Source organism: Squalius cephalus (assembly GCF_949319135.1).
Source record: "Squalius cephalus genome assembly, chromosome: 8".
Classification (NCBI taxonomy): Eukaryota; Metazoa; Chordata; class Actinopteri; order Cypriniformes; family Leuciscidae; genus Squalius; species Squalius cephalus.
In genome coordinates, this window is record NC_137129.1 from 18,313,276 (window position 1) to 18,330,349 (window position 17,074).

Below are 17,074 nucleotides of genomic sequence, written 5' to 3' on the forward strand. Positions count from 1 at the left end.
CAAAAAAAGATTTTAAGTTTTATTAATAAGATTAATAAGAAAAGTAGATCAAGAATCGGTTTAGGAATCGGATCATGAGGTGCCTAAAGATTCCCATGCCTACTTTTTTTAATAATACAGAAGATAAAGAGCTTAAAAAATAATCGCATATTAAATCACAATCACAATATTGGTAAAAAAAATTATATTTTAGATTATATATTAGATTATTTTCCAAAATCGTTTAGCCCTAATTAGAATTTAAAGCAGCACTCAGTAGCTTCGAGATTTCTTCGCTGTATTCTCGCTTTTTGCTCGCAGGTTTCTCTGTAGAGCTCCCCCCACAGCTTCGGAATAGATATTTGACAACACTGTTGTAAAAACTCGTTGGTGATTCTCAGACACCAGAGGCTATAGATCAACGACATCAAAGCAGATGGGACATTCTTTAAAACGTCTTCTTCATTCGGGTTCGGACAGCGTGAGGGAGCGCAATAATGACAGCATTTTAGCAGATTTCTTTTGGCCGTAAAGCAATTGTTTACATCGCGAGACCTGATATCACGCGAGACTTCCTGACGCGGCGGCCGGCGGCCCACCGGCTCAAAGTTGCAAGTGCGTATTTTCCGCTCACGGGCACCAGGGGGGTGCGAAACGACCACCATTCAACCCGAAATAAGTAATATAACCATTCCAATGACTCCGAAGCTGTTCAGTTAAGGTAAAAAAAGTTACTTAGTTCACCTTTAACTTGAAACACACAATGAAGTCTTTTGGGGAGAACTCATAAAATCTCTGCAGGTAATCAAGTCAAAAGCATGATGTTCTCCTAGACCGCAGACGAAATGTATACTAAAAGGGATTGTGCCAGCAAAACGGAAGAACTATGGGCAATGTTTGTACTGAAACCATGAGAACATGAAAACATTCAATACTGTATGTGACAAAGAAAATCATCCAGCTGCACTGTGTATGGTCACTGGGCACCTGTGAGCATTTTAAGATATTTTATAACAAGGTCAGTGATGAGTCTTACCAAACCACAGCATAACCCTGCCAGGCTCAGATGGTTAGAAACTGGGAATAAAGCTTCATCCACTCTGTTAAAACCCCAGCCACACAAAACAGAAGCTTTACACTGTACTTAACCAAATCTAAAATATGTTGTTTAAATACGTTTAAGAAACCTCGCCAAAATTCCCTTTCGCTCACTAATGGGCACCCATGGTGGTTCCTATAGCAACGGCCCTAAACCATGCAATGGCAGATGGAAGCAAAGCTGGAGGGCTAAATTTATCTCCCAGCATCCTCCCTGACTACACAGTGAGCGCCTGACAAGCCAAGGTGCCCCCTTCCCTCCAAAAATCTCCATCTCTCAAGACAGGAGGTGATGGACAAGGAAAAACAACTTTTCACTGTTTCCTTTAAATTAAATAAAACAAATTTCCAATTCAATTTCAAAAGATGAGTGCAATAATAACAATAATAGGATTTCTTTCATTTTAAATTAAATAGCCTACAAATGATCAGCCCAGGATTAGCAAAGTCATTGCACTATTGTGGCTCTATAAAGTGATAAATAAAGCTTTAAAAATGCTCACAAACATTGTCATTATAAGTTAAAAGGATCAAGACAGATAAAAAGCATATTTTAACAATATTGGAGAAATTCTGAGATATCAGAGCAACATTTGTTCTGTTTGCAGTTACTGCATGCTAATAATGAAATCTCTCTTTATAACTTCACATTAACACAGCTCATGCAGACATAGATAAACATTAACATAACTCATGCAGACATAGATAAACTACACAAAGCATATATGCTCGGCAGTCAATCTGAATCTGTTGATGCACTAAACACCTGTGTCAGGCATTTCAGATAAGCAATCTTTTGGCTTTCCTATGCATTTATTCTTCCAAGTTTTTTTCTGTACACCTTACGCTTATCATTAGCAAACAATCAGCCCAATCCCAATGACTTCATCTAGACTGTAGTTCACGTCCATCTCCCGGGATTTAAATTTCCCCTCCCTCCAGTGAAAGAGCCCTGGGCCACCCCCGGCATCCATCCGCCCCGAGTCTCATTCATACGGCAGCAGCGTAGAGGAGGACACATACACAGTACAGTCAGTCCATTCATTCTTTCTTTGCTAGCCTTCTGTACTGGCAGCCATTTGAAACACACACACACGCACAGCACACTACAGGCAGCACACAGCCTCCCAAACTCAACGTCAGTTGGTACATACTGTACAACCAGACATATGACTCTCAAAATTCAGCATAACACATAATACGAACTATACAGATAGCTTAGAGCCCTTTAAGATAAGCAGCATCAAGATCCTGTAAATGTGAGCTCTGCAGAAGTGGATGTGTGTGAAATCTGGTAATCAAGCAGATTAGACTAGTAATCATCATTGTTTTGTTTTTTTACCTGGAAGCTGCAGGTCTCCTCTTCAGCCCTGCTAATATGTGTGAGCAGTCAGGCTTTGAGTGAAGGCTGCGAGGCTGAGAGCGAGTGAGTCATAGCGAGAGAGCCAGGGAGAGAGAGAGGCTGAATGTATGAATGAGCTGCCGTAGTCTAGCTCGTTAACCGTGAGGCAAAGGGGAGGTGAGATTATGCTTCATGTACGGTGGATTGACAGTAAAGATTTTCTATGAGTGAGGAGGCACAGATACCACTTATCAATGCCAAAATGTGTCATATATTTTCAGGGAGGGGTGGGGGGGGGAATTGGAATTTCAATTCCAAATTGAAATGGATTAGCAAAAAGACTTTGACTAACCGCAAATATGAACAAAACGAATTGTGATTGGTTGCGTTACATGTCAGTCAGTCCTTGGCTGATATTTTTATTCTTAAATACAAGTGAAAGTGTTTTGTCATTTAAGAAACCTTTAAAATGAATATGATTTATGTTAGTTGATGTACAATGGGCACCACCATGTTAGTAGGGGAGCGCGGGGCACAACGTAACACGGGGCTAGTTGTAACACACTTGTTTTAAATACTTCCACACATGCTAGGATGATGAAACTTGGTGTATTTACTAGTTGCAATATCAACACTATATAGAGAAAAAATTGCGCCAAAATTGACATTTTTTTGGCAGATATCCATAGACATTTATTAAACCATAGCAAAAGTAAATTTCTTACTTACGTTAATTTTTCATCTCTATTTTTTGTGTTTATTTAAAATTAGACAAATCTGATATTATTTTAATCTCCAATATGTTATTTAACAGTTGAGATAGTTCTTTAATGCTTCACTAACTAGCAGAAGACACTAGCAGGGTTTAAATCCCAGTTGTGCAGGTGGGGCATGTTGTCACACTGCGTTACAATGTGCCCCTATTAGAAATATGCTATTATATTCTATAGTTTTATTAATTTTATTGAGAAAAACGTGAGAAAAAGGTGAATAAAGACTGAGAGTCAATGTTCAGAAATTACTAATTATTTCTTTGTTTTGAACTATGTTGTATAGCTGTGTTTTCCTGTGTTCGTAATCAAAACTCAAAAATTAGTTTATATTTAATTATTAAAAATTGCCATTATTTTATATGAAAACGTTTTTTAATTGTATTTTATTTAGAAAATATTTTAGTTTGTCTTGTATATTTTTTTTTTATTAGATCAGATAACATTTTAAGCTGTCATATGTCATGTTACAATGTGCCCCTCACATGTTACAATGTCTTAATCTATGGGGCATGTTGTCACATTTCACTTCCATTCTTTCGGGGTATATCCAGAAAAAAGTATATACTGTATTAATAAAACAAAACCACATAATTGTACTAGACATGTGGGAAATTAATGTGGGAAAAAATAAATACTCTGAACCATAGGTAGATTTACACAAACTGAGAAAGTCAAAAAGTGTTACTTTGTGCCCCGCTCTCCCCTACGCACTGCAGTTCAGAGAATTATCTGTCAGATTTAGGCTACAACACGTCAATTCATCCACACTCCCAAAATAGGCTACATGAAAGTAAGTGGGCAGTGAAGTGTGAGAAGAATAGAGTAAATTGTATAGTAACCTACACAATGTGTATCTAAATCAATTTATAATTGAAAGGATTGTTAATGCCGCTTCCATAGACATCAGTGTGTATTTTACAAACTATCAATGTATTGTTTTGCTAGCCTAGTACTTATGTGTATTTAAATGTCTGAAACCTAAAATAAACCTGGTTGAAAACACTGAATAGTTGTGATATATGTAGGGTGACCAGACGTCCCGAAAAATTCGTGACAGTCCCGAAATCTAAGCTGTTGTCCTGAATCCCGAATCCGGCCCTAATTGTCCCGAAAATTATACTAAAGCAAATTCTTGAGTAGTTATTGTCTGATAAAACATTAAAAACTGTCCGTGGAGGTTGAGTCGTCCTGCAGCCAGCCCCTGCCGGCTGCTCATTGGCTGCAGCATCTTTTTTTTTGTCTTTTTTTGAAGTTCTACAAAGATACCGTAGGCGCGAATTAAAATGCATTGATAAGTGAGCGCGAGTTGTCGCAGCCGCGAGTACAGTGAATGTGCAGGCAGCCAGTAAAGGAGTGATTGATTGGTCGCGGCACTGTGTGCAAAAAAAACTTCGGCCTAATGTCTGATGTTGGGTTACACAAAGCAAATCATCTACACAATTATTTAGTTTTCTTATTTAATGACCGACAATTTCGTCATAATAATAATTTTGGCATAAGGCTTATTAGCGTTAGACTATAGCCTGAAATGTCTGATTTACGCACTGTTACAACAGTCTTTTTTTTTTTTTTTTTTGTCACAATGACATTTGAGTTCATGATTTTAATGTTGTTTTTTTGTGGCAGACTAAATATTAATGACAGACTGTTGATCTTTGAATAAAAATATGTTTGGTTCAGGTTTGAAAATTCATTTTATTATAGGCTATGTAGTCTAATATCATAGTAGGACTACCCCAAAACCTCCCCAAACAACACTCCCCCCCCGCCCCGTCCCCCAGCCACCCCAACCCCAGGCGTGACCTAGAGTAGAAGGTGGATGGGTAGGATCAACTGAGAACTAGGAGACTTGGAGCTGGATAGGACTAGTGGATATAAAAAAGGCTTGGAGCTGGGCGGGACTAGCAGGGACAGGAGACCACAGGGAATAATGCCGCGTTCCAGGCAACCTGTAACCCGTGTTTTTCCAACTCGTAACTGGGAGTACATCGATCTAGTACGAGTTCACGGGTGGGAAGTTACGGGTTTTACTGCCGTTCCAGTGCACTTTCACGGGTATAAGGTTGGAAAAACACGGGTTACAGGTTGCCTGGAACGATGTACTCCCAGTTACGAGTTGGAAAAACACGGGTTACAGGTTGCCTGGAACGATGTACTCCCAGTTACGAGTTGGAAAAACACGGGTTACAGGTTGCCTGGAACGCGGCATAACTTCTTCCACTTCCTCGCATTATAATTCAAATGTTTTTGATAAAATTATAGTAGAAGCTGTATTTCCCACGCAATCTTCAACAGCACTAACTGAAAGGTAATTTTGTATAATGCATATCTAGTGTCTGTTGACACATTATTAGAAGCATTTTAAGGATTCCCTCATTCATTCCGGACAGAACTGGACATTTCTAGTTATTTTTAAAATGTTGCTTTGTGTTTTCTTTTTCTAGTGTGGAGAGATTGAGGGGACACACTTCAAGCACACTTTCCCATTGAGCTTTCAGCACCCCCTACAAAAAAGAAGTATACTTCAAGTTGATTTTACACGCAAGTACACGTAAGTTTACAAGTTTACAAGTACACGTAAGCAATGTTCAAGTATACTTTATGTATTAAGTAGGCTATACAAATATCAATGTGCACTTGTAGTAAACTTGTAAGTGTACTATTTCAATACTGCTTGGTACCACTTTTAGTATATAAAAGTATACATTTAAGTGTACTACAAGTGTAACAGTCGTAAACTTTAAGTACACAACTAGGTTTCTCATTTGTAATGCATCTGTACTACAAGTGAACTTATAAGTATACTAGTAGTTTACTATTTTAATACAAGTAGTACATTTTTTAGTTTATGAAAGTACACACTGAAGTGTACTCTCAGTAAACTACTAGTTTAGAAGTTTATACTGCAAGTATACTTGTAAGTTTTCTTTAAGTGAACATAACATTATGCTTATAGTTTACTATTTATATATTATTTTTGCACTTGCAGTATACTACTATGTTCAAATGTAGATATTATTTTTTATTCTTGAAAAATACCTTTAACTGTACTTTAACTAATTTTAAAAACATTTTATTAGCTTCATGCATCCTTTTTTATCAACACTTGAATGTCGGCAAGTTTTATAGAGAAAGGCAACATTTTAAACAAAAAAGTTGAGAAAATCAAATTTTTGTCAAAGACTACGCCTACGCCAAAGACTATGATCAAAACACAGATGGAGTAGATCTAGTCCAACACACTTAACAGTCGTTTTCTCTTCATGGGTTCGATATTTCATTTGGTAACATTAAGCAGTTTTGATTTACATGCTGTTTAATGTTTGATGATCACGTTATTTTACATTTGCGTGAGCAATCTTCTATCACTTGTTTCAGCTTCTTCTCCTGTGTTTTGATCCGGAGATTCTGTACTAGAAGATGTGTCATAGCGCCCCCTACCATATAACAGTGAAAACATGGATAGCTGGAAAATTCAGCCAATGGTGGGGAAAGAGTAAAGTAGAATTAAAGTAAATTCCTATGTACACTTTCAGTTGACTAGCCTACACAAAAATTCAGATACGCAGAATTAGAAACATATCTGTTTTACATCAATATTCTAATCAATATTTTCAAACAATGGAAGTTTCATAAGACTGTATATGAAAAACTTTGTAAAAAAAGCATATTTAATAGGCTACTCGATCAAAAGAGTTAACACAACTACAAGCCAAGTATACTTTGAATACTTAATTATACTTAAGTCTCGATCAAAAGATTGAGTACAAGTACAGGCCAAATATACTTTGACTTCCCTTTCAGTCGCTCATGTTCGACGTAACGTCGACGTGACGACGTAATTGGGATCACTTCAGGGAGCCCTATCAACTTCGAGTGTCTACAGAATGAGCCAATGAACGTTGGCGTGCGTGAATCGTGTCACGCGCCCCCGCCCCTCAGCGCGGGTATAAACAGGAAGCTGGCGCATTGTCTTTCACTTCGGAGCTGAGCTTTTGATTTCACTTCCGAACTCTACAGGAAAAGACTGCCTTTGAGAACGAGAAGAGGACTCTCCTCGTGTTGGTGTGACGGCGCGATCAGCGGTGGCCGCGAGCATTGCAGCTCACAACTGCTGTTTTCACAGCACTATTGTTCTGTGTCTGTGTGTGTGTGTGTGTCGGTTCGGTGGGCGTTTCCCTGTGTGTTCATTCACACCGCGGCTACCCCTGGGTGCCTCAGCACTGAGAGAGTTATTTTTCTATTTTTTTGTTTTCACTAAAAGAGCAACACAAGCGTGACCCTGCGTCTTTTTCAAGATGTCATTCCGCTTGTGCGTTTCGGGATGCCGTCGTTCCCTGGCGCCAGCAGATGGCCACAGTAGTTGCCTCTCGTGTTTCAGCATTCAACATGCTGAGGCAGCTTTTGTGGATAGTTCATGTTCCCATTGTGGGAATATGACTATCTCAGCGCTTAGATCGAGACTCGCTTACCTCAAGGGAGGTGCAGTCCCCTCGCCTATGCTCCGATCTAGTGTTTATTCTGCCCCGCAGAATAGACCTACTTCAGTGCATGACCAGGGTGATCTGAGGATTACCGTGAGGGCTTCCCCGTCGAGTCAACCTCTGCGGGCCCCTCACGCCTCACAAGTGCTGCTGCCATTGGAGTCCCTTAGCGAACGTCTTGGTCCTTCTCCGGAACGACCAACTGTTTCCTTTGGGGCTCCTCCTGACGACCAGATGTCGATCGCAGCATCGGAGGGGGAGCTTCAGTCCTCTGGAGATGACGACTCGGCTGCGTTACCCCCCTCGGGGCGTGTGGCGTTGTCCGAGACCGATCCAGAATGGGCGGCTATGCTTTCCCGGGCCACCGAGAAGGTTGGGCTTGCGTGGAACCCTCCACCACGTCCCGAACCTTCTCGGTTGGACGATTGGTTTCTCGGGGCGGGCCGTGCTGGTTCTCAGTGCGCCGCCCCGGTACCTTTCTTTCCGGAGGTGCATGAGGAGCTTTCTAGGACGTGGAAGGCACCGTATAGTGCCCGAAGCCGTCTTAGTGGCTCCTCCCCCCCTCGCCACCCTAAACGGCGGGGCAGCAAAGGGGTATGTGGATATCCCCCCAGTGGAGCAGGCCGTCGCGATGCAACTGTGTCCGGCGTCCGCCTCCTCTTGGCGGGGGAATCCACGCCTCCCGTCCAAGGCCTGTAAGTTTTCGTCCGGTCTAACGGCGAAGGCTTACAAGGCCTGTGGACAGGCTGCTTCCGCCCTCCATGCCATGGCGCTCTTACAGGTCCACCAGGCCCAGGCTCTCATGGACATGAACGAGGGTGGTTCTGACCCAGAGCTCTTCCGGGAGCTCTGTGTAGCAACCGACCTCGCCCTCCGGGCGACGAAGGAAACCGCACGTTCAGTCGGTCAGGCGATGTCCACCTTGGTGGTCCAGGAGCGCCACCTTTGGCTCAACCTGGCGGATATGAGGGAAACCGATAAATATCGGTTCCTGGATGCCCCTCTTTCCCAGGTTGGGTTGTTCGGCGACGCTTTGCCCAGCAGTTCTCGGCTGCACAGAAGCAGACGGAGGCCATCCGGCACATCCTGCCCCGGCGGACCGCTGCTGCTCCCACCCGTCCGCCGGCCGCAGACCCTCCGTCTACTCGTCGCCGAGGTAGGCCTTCTGCGGCGTCCTCCGCTCCCGCTAAGCCCCAGCAGCAGCAACCATCCAGGCCTCAGCGTGGAGCAAGCCATAGGAAGCCGACCCCGCCCGTCCAGGCCGCTGCCAAACCAGGAGGCAAGCGACGGTGCAAACGACCCTGAGACGGGCGGCCCAGAGGTGGATCAAGTTGCTCTTCAGGAGATGGCGAAGGCGCCACTCCTTCCCCCGGTGGAGGGCCGGGTGGAGAATCTTTTGTTTCCTTTTCTTTTTGTTCCGTCACTGACCCACGGGTCAGTGGTACCCACATTTTCAAAAAAAGAGCAATTTCTGAAACCTCTGGGCCCCAAGAGGGCGCACTTGGCAGTCGACGACGCCGCCATGCCTTGTCACTCCCGAGCCCCTCTTTCATCGCCAGCAGGCAGCAGTGGCTGTGTCCCGGACACACTGACGCCTCCGCACACTCACTCTGCCCTTCAACGGAAGCAGGTATGTGCTGCACCACACACTCAGACCCTACTTCGGGCCGCTGTGCCGTCCGAGTCGGGTCCCTGCATTCCGCCGCGCTGCCCCACCCCGGGTACGTCTGTGGTGCCGTTGGTCCCGCTTGCTCGGTCTCTGGGAGCCTGGTTAATGCTTCCCAGCCCGTCTCGCTGGCTCATCCGTACCATCAGACTCGGCTATGCGATTCAGTTCGCCAGTTCTAACCCAGGTAGTGAACCTGCAAGCGCTGCCTTCGGAGGAGGCAGACCCAGCCCTGGCTTTTCTCTGTCCCGTTCGTGCTCTGCGTCTGTACGTGGACAGAACGCAAAGCCTCAGGACCTCAGATCAGCTCTTTGTCTGTTACGGAGGCCAGCAGAAGGGAAAGGCTGTCTCCAAGCAGAGGATGGCCCACTGGATAGTGGATGCCATCGCCTTGGCTTATGAAGCCCAAGGCGTGCCCTGCCCGCCCGGGTTGAAAGCCCACTCCACTAGGGGTGTCGCTTCTTCCTGGGCGCTGGCACACGGCGCCTCGCTGACAGACATCTGTAGAGCTGCGGGCTGGGCGACACCTAACACGTTCGCTAGGTTTTATAGCCTACGTGTTGAGCCGGTTTCTTCCTGTGTGCTCGCTTCAACTAGCCGGTAACACCGAAGTTCCCGCTCTAGTGTCGGCTTGCTGCGCCACTCCCTTCCTAGGAATGGATACGTGCGCTTTTTGCTCCAGTTGAGTTCCCCAATTGGCGAACCCTGTGAGTTCCTCCGCACCCCTTCGGCAGTCGGACGTTGCGGAGCGTCCGACGCCAGGCCTAGTGCTTGTATGCTTGTGTAACTTGTGCTAGGCTGTAACGTCCCGTCGCCACCGTTGCTGACCATCGCTGCATGGCCGTCACAAATCTCAGCTCCTCAGCGAAAAACAATGTGTGCGTGCGCCCGCTTCCTGTTTATACCCGCGCTGCGGGGAGGGGGCGCGTGACGCGATTCACGCACGCCAACGTTCATTGGCTCGTTCTGTAGACACTCGAAGTTGATAGGGCTCCCTGAAGTGATCCCAATTACGTCGTCACGTCGACGTTACGTCTCCCGTTCCCTCCTTCAGGGAACGAGGGTTACATTAGTAACCGAGACGTTTTCTCTCAGTATAAGTCAAGTACACTTAAGTGTAATTTTAAGTATATTTCTGAGAAGTACATAAAGTATATTTCTGAGAAATATATAAAATGTAGACTGAAAGTACAGTATACTTTCTTATTTTTAGTTTAAAAGAAGTATAGTAATAGAACACTTGAATAAACTTCTTTTTCGTAAGGGACTAGATGGAAAGAATGGAAAGAATGGAAAAATGGAAAAGAATGGCCGCAGGTGGAAAAAAGGGGGTCCAGTTAGAATGGCTCTGGAGAATGTCCTCTGCTCCAGCTGAAATAGGATCAGGAGCTCTGACATCACTAAAGTTTTCTGTTTCTTTCCATTCATACAGTTTGAAGGAATCTGAAGCTCAGTGTGCAGTACTTTGTGCAGTACTAAAGGTAATAGGCTGCTGGGTGAGAAAGGGCAAACTTGAAACACATCAGTGCTGAAAAGACCAGTTAAACTAGAATGAGCTTCAATGCTGCTTCAGGGTGTTTTGGTGCTTGTCTAGCTGTTTGTAAATTATTTTTGTATCTCTGAATACTTTGCATACATTTTGATTTTGATGTTGATTTGAATAGGTAACAGCTACAATTGTTCATATTGAGAATTTGAATGAATAGGAAAAGTTTAAAATTAAGTAATGTAAATGGACAACACACTTTCACGTGCTATCCCATTTTCATATGGTTAGAAAAAAATATGACCTCATGAAGGTAAAAATGCCCCCTAATATCATCAGAAAAAGTAAATATCACAACAAAAAAGTTCTGACATTGGTTTAATGTCTTCTCCTTTTTCACTTTTAGTCTTACTTTTTTTTTTTTTTTTTTCTTACAACTAGGTGAACATGATTTCACCAAGGAATCTTGACATAAACTGTAAACTTCCCTCAAACCTGATTGGTACAACATGTAGTACAACATGTTCATTGGTACAACACCAAGTACAACATGTTCCTGGATCATCTTTGTTGATCCTGGGACAACATTCCAATCAACCAATCCGGTTTGAGGGAGGCTTACAGTTTATGTCAAGTTTAGGCTTACAAGCAGGATTAGTTGTTTCTTACATCAGTGTTATTCATCTATCATTTCTCTCTGATTTCAGGGCTAAGTTATTGGTAGGGGTAGGTTTAGGGGTAGGTATAGGGATAGCGTTAGGACTAAATTTGCATCCTGAGTAAATATTTACCATTTTCATTTAAATTGTGCTGGTGCTTATGCTGGTACTGAACTGGGGAAACTACAAACCTCTCTGAATGATGACATGACACAAATATGTTACTGAACAAGCTTCCCATAAACAAACACGACACATTGTTTACTCTTAATTTTAAGAATACATTTTAACTTTCCCAGACCGGCCTATATTTCAAAAGTTCCTTCTATGGCTGGTCAGCCAGTGGTTCTCACCTGTTATGTCCGGTCTGTGCTCTGAGGATCTATGTCCACAGCTCAGGCCAGTGGCGTAAATCTTCTCAGCTTCAGGTCTGCTTTAGGACCCACAATAGAGGGAACGTATCTTGCATTAGATCACTGATACGATCTCCCTCTCCTATGAGGTGCACGGAATGGCTTCGCCTCTAGGAGTTAGGGCGCACTCCACTAGGACTCATTAGGGATGCATCCTTACAAAATGTTTGTGCTGTAGCATGATGGTCGGCAGGTTATATAGCCTGGACGCAGATTCAACCCCAGGATCTCAATTCCTTAAGGGTTGATCTGGGACTAAGCCTGCACTGAACAACTACCTCTGCAGATCCATAGCCTTGTTGGGCAGGCACTATCCTGAGGCACTGTCACTGAGATAACCACACCAGCAGCAGCACATTGTTTGTGGAAAGGGGACATGGGGTACCTCAGGGATCTGTCCTGGATCCCCTTTCTTTTTCCCATTACTTTACAGCTACAATAGCTGCTTTCAGACATTAAAATTAGAGGTCGACCGATTAATCGGCCGATTTTTTGCATTTTTTAACATAATCGGCATCGCCCAATATCCAAGTATATAAAGCCGATTATCAGGCACGCGCATCTGTGGGCAGCCTAGTGTTGTTGTTGTTGTGGAACACGCGTTCGACGCACGCTGCCCCTAGGGTCATTTTCCAGCAGAGTGAGCAGACCTCATCCAGTGCCTAAGGAAGGAGCTAAGTTCCTTGGAGAAAACTCCTTTATATTTAATTAAAAACTTTTGATATGTTACTGCCAACTTCGAGAACATGAATAGGCGACATGACGTTCGGCTACTTTGGATATTGATAGTGTAGTTGAGGTTGCATTATCACAGCAGAAGGGTTGCTATCATGTTACAATAAGTAAGCAAGAATTTTGCAATTACAGACAGTGAATCTGAGACTTTTATTTGTTCTGTTTGTGTGTCTTATATTTGAGAGGGTTGTCACTCAATGCAGAGAAATAAGTAATAAAAAAAAGAGACCAACGCACTATAGGCTAGTGAAGGACTGGCTTTGCTTTGCTAGCGTCGTCGTTGCTAGGGTTGGGTAGCTACAGACCGACCCAGTGATATACGGCACTGGTGCCTTAACGACCGTTCTACCAGACCGAATATCAACGCGGATTTCTGTGCTTCATTTCGGTGCTACTGTTATGCCTGTGCTTCTCTTGGATGCTCTGAAAATGGACGTTAGAATAACAGAAACATCGCTTCCCTGCATGTGACGTTAGTCAGCAGCTAACTTTAGCATTCCGTTAGCTAGTAGCTGGAATAAACACGTTAAAATGCTGGCCAAACAGTGTAATGTGTGACTGTATTTCACTGTAGACTAGGGGTGGAACGGTACATGTATTCGTATTGAACCTGTCATGGTTCGTGTAACGTTATAAATTCACACGGAGAATACACGCTATAAAAATAAATAACACTCGCGTGCAAATTAATTAATGTAATGCGGAACTACTGTTAGATACGCGGGTTCTTTAGGGACACCTAATCTGTAGCCCCGCTTTAGCTCAGTCTGCGATGTAAAGATTGCAATGCTGGAATATGTTGAGAGAGAGAGAGAGAGAGAGAGAGAGAGAGAGAGAGAGAGAGAGAGAGAGAAAGGGGCGCGCGGGCGCGATCGAAAAGTCGCGTGTGTTTAAAGTCGCAAAGTGTTTACTTATATTTGTGTGCACTCGTGTGTGTGTGTGTGTGTGTGTGTGTGTGTGTATGAGGCGCGATCGAACGGTGGAAACATAAAAACATACTCCGTCATTTTGTTTATACAGGACATCATTCAAACTGCAAAGAGTTTAAGTTACTGTTAATTAACATTTTAAGGAAAACAAATATATTAATCTGAAATGTAGCAAATTAATTTTCAATTCATTCAGGTACAATTACCAAACATATGTCAAGGTCTTTTTGTCTTTTGTACAAGTGCACATTGGTCAAGTGTTCAATAAATGTTTTTGTTGAGAAATTGTGTCTATCTTAAGTAATTATTTGTGTTACATTTTATCTTTCAAATAGAGGTTAAAAACAAGCACATAATCGGACAAAATAAATCGGCAGCATTTATCGGCCATCGGCCTGAAAAAACCCATATCGGTCTACCTCTAATTAAAATAGGTAAATTGCCTATAATTTCCAGATTCCGGTAAATGCACCATATGCACTATGTATACACAAGCATTGGCCCATTCACAAAAATACCATTCACACAACAACAGCAAAAAAAACTGTAAACTCTGTGGTGTAAATAATTGGAAATCACCTTTAAACACAGCACTTTTTCTTTGAGAAGTGCTTTAGTTTCTGTCTTATCTGACAATGTATTTTTTTAACTTAAAAGTGACAGGCATAAGGAGCCTTTAAAAATGCAAGATGCCAAGCAATTGTATCTTTAGTGAAGAAGGGATTCAAGACGTGTTTTTAAAAATGTGTGCTCACCTATGAGATGTGGTGCAACGGTCAAATTTACTAGTCATTTTTCAGAAACAACAGTATATTTAAAACACTGAAATGTACATGAAAGCATAGTCACTGCACATTGATAAAAAATAATAATAATTTATAAGACCTGTACCAGCTGTCTCCAAAGAAAGGATAACAGTACAGCAGATAACTATAGACAGAATACATGTACCCAGAATTACTCAACATTCAACCTGTCCTTGCCTGTCATGTCACATTAGACTAGAATATCAGACACTAGGTGAGTCTCTGTCTTACCAGTGTACTCAAGGTGGGTCTGTCTGAAAATCCTGTTCTTTGCACCAAAGGAGAAAACTCTGGGCTCAATGTCACCTGCAAAACAGAGAGGGACAATCACTCACTCACATATAGTCTAAACTCGGGGTTTCCAATTTTTAGATGTCACTTACTGACATATAGTCTAAACCAGGGGTTTTCAATTTTTAGATGCCATAGACCCCCAATATGATCATCCTTTTGTGAGGGACCCCATTCTAAAAAAGGGGGTTTATAAACTGAAAATATAATAAATCTCATCTATTTTAATTAGGGCTGTAGATCTTAGAAGTCAGGAGTTTATCACACTGAGCATTTACAATGCCACAAACACCTTTATCCCTGCTAGTGTAACAGATGCACTGGAGGCAAGCTTATTGAGAACCCAAGTGCAGTTTATTTAAACAAAACAAGATTAAACATAAAACAAAGGCATGGCACGGCACAGTCCACAAAACCGTGGACATAAACACGAACATAGACTTACACAATAGTGGACTACAGGAAACAATACTTGACAAAAGACATGGCAAACATGAGGGCTTAAATAAACAAGACTAATGACCGGACACCTGTGAACAATGAAAAAATGAACCAATGACAACATGACACATCAGACAAGGGAACACATGGCAGGATCACATGATTTTGAACAGGGGATCACATGACAGACATGAAACATGACAAAGACATGAAACGTGACCAAGACGAGACCAAATCGTGACAGGTAGGCAGAAATTTCTATTCTAACCCTTTAACCCAATTCCGCTTCTCTGTTTGCGATCAGATAATTTTAAGCTGCAAAAAAACCGGCAAAATTTTTAGCCCAATGATTCAGTGAGCGAATTCTTTCAAACAATCAGTCCAAACCAGTGCTAATGTAAAGAAAACTAGGGATTACATCACTTATTACATCAGAGATGGCAGAGAGAACAGTGACTTGCATTTCCAGTTTTCAGTTAATTATTCATTCCAGTGTCTGTTTAGCTTTAAAACACAAGCTTGTCATTGTTACTGAAGAGCACGAGTCCTCACGGATCGTGCTGAGTGAAATACACTCAACAGAACGTCAAAACATCCCACCGATGGCGAGATGGTATGCAAACTACGTTTCTCTGCTGGATAAAGCAAACCACCATTGTAATTGTTACAATGGTGGTTGCAGCAGAGACGAAACAGGATCTAAGTGCAGCAGTCGTTATTTACAAATAAACTCAAATCTATACCAAACAAATTCTCAGGATCAGGAACAAGAACAAGATCGGGAACAGAACAACCAACAAAATGCAATGTTAAGAACTGACAAAGAACAAGACAGAACACAGTGTTTAAACAGACAGAGCAAATTAACAAGACACACCTGAACTGAACTGAACTGAACAATCAATCAGAAACTATAGAAACAATCAGACAGGGGGCGGAGGAAGACAGAACTGAACTAATTGACAGATTAACCAAACACAGACAAGAACAGAAATCAAAATAAACTGACATCATGACAGAACGCCCCCCTCCCGGAAGGTGTGTCCTCATGCCGCAAAGACTTTACAGGGGTGGGAGGGGGGTAGCCCTGGAGGCCGAAGAGGGTGAGGCACCCTCCAGTGGCGGCAGCGGCAGTTCAGGGGGCCAGGGCGGATCCGACAATTCTGGAGGCCAGGACAGATGTGACAGTTCAGGAGGCCAGGGAGGATCCGACAGTTCAGGAGGCCAGGGCGAATCCGACAGTTCAGGAGGCCAGGGTGGATCTGACAGTTCAGGAGGCCAGGGAAGATCCAACAGTTCAGGAGGCCAGAGTGGATCAGGCAGTTCAGGAGGCCAGGGTTGATCAGACAGTTCAGGAGGCCAGGGAGGATCCGACAGTTCAGGAGGCCAAGGCGGATCCGACAGTTCAGGAGGCCAGGGCGGATCCGACAGTTCAGGAGGCCAGGGCGGATCTGACAGTTTAGGAGGGACCAGGGAGGATCCAACACTTCAGGAGGCCAGGGCGGATCAGACAGTTCAGGAGGCCAGGGCGGATCAGACAGTTCAGGAGGCCAGGGAGGATCCGACAGTTCAGGAGGCCAGGGGCGGATCCGACAGTTCAGGAGGCCAGGGAGTATCCGACAGTTCAGGAGGCCAGGGAGAATCCGACACTTCAGGAGGCCAGGGCGGATCCGACAGTTCAGGAGGCCAGGGAGGATCCGACAGTTCAGGAGGCCAAGGCGGATCCGACAGTTCAGGAGGCCAAGGCGGATCCGACAGTTCAGGAGGCCAGGGGCGGATCCGACAGTTCAGGAGGCCAGGGAGTATCCGACAGTTCAGGAGGCCAGGGAGAATCCGACAGTTCAGGAGGGACCAGGGAGGATCCAACAGTTCAGGAGGCCAGGGCGGATCAGAAAGTTCAGGAGGCCAGGGAGGATCGCACTTCGTGGCCTTGCCATGGGAGCCAGGCTTGGCCACTATGGCCGGGGACGTA

General features: G+C 43.6%; 1 protein-coding gene across 4 annotated transcripts in view; it reads right to left on the reverse strand.

Moving 5' to 3' along the window:
* Window positions 1–17,074, reverse strand: part of hivep3a (HIVEP zinc finger 3a) — a 62,364-nt gene that overhangs the window by 30,329 nt on the left and 14,961 nt on the right. For 2 of the 4 annotated variants that reach the window (XM_079878071.1, XM_079878068.1), the window contains exon 2: window positions 14,602–14,676. The exons of 1 other annotated variant lie outside the window; for it this stretch is intronic. The gene's annotated coding sequence lies outside the window, so the exon portion shown is untranslated. Of the gene's footprint in view, window positions 1–2,419; window positions 2,495–14,601; window positions 14,677–17,074 lie in introns of those variants that run through there. One more of the 4 variants, XM_079878070.1, reaches the window with a different exon arrangement.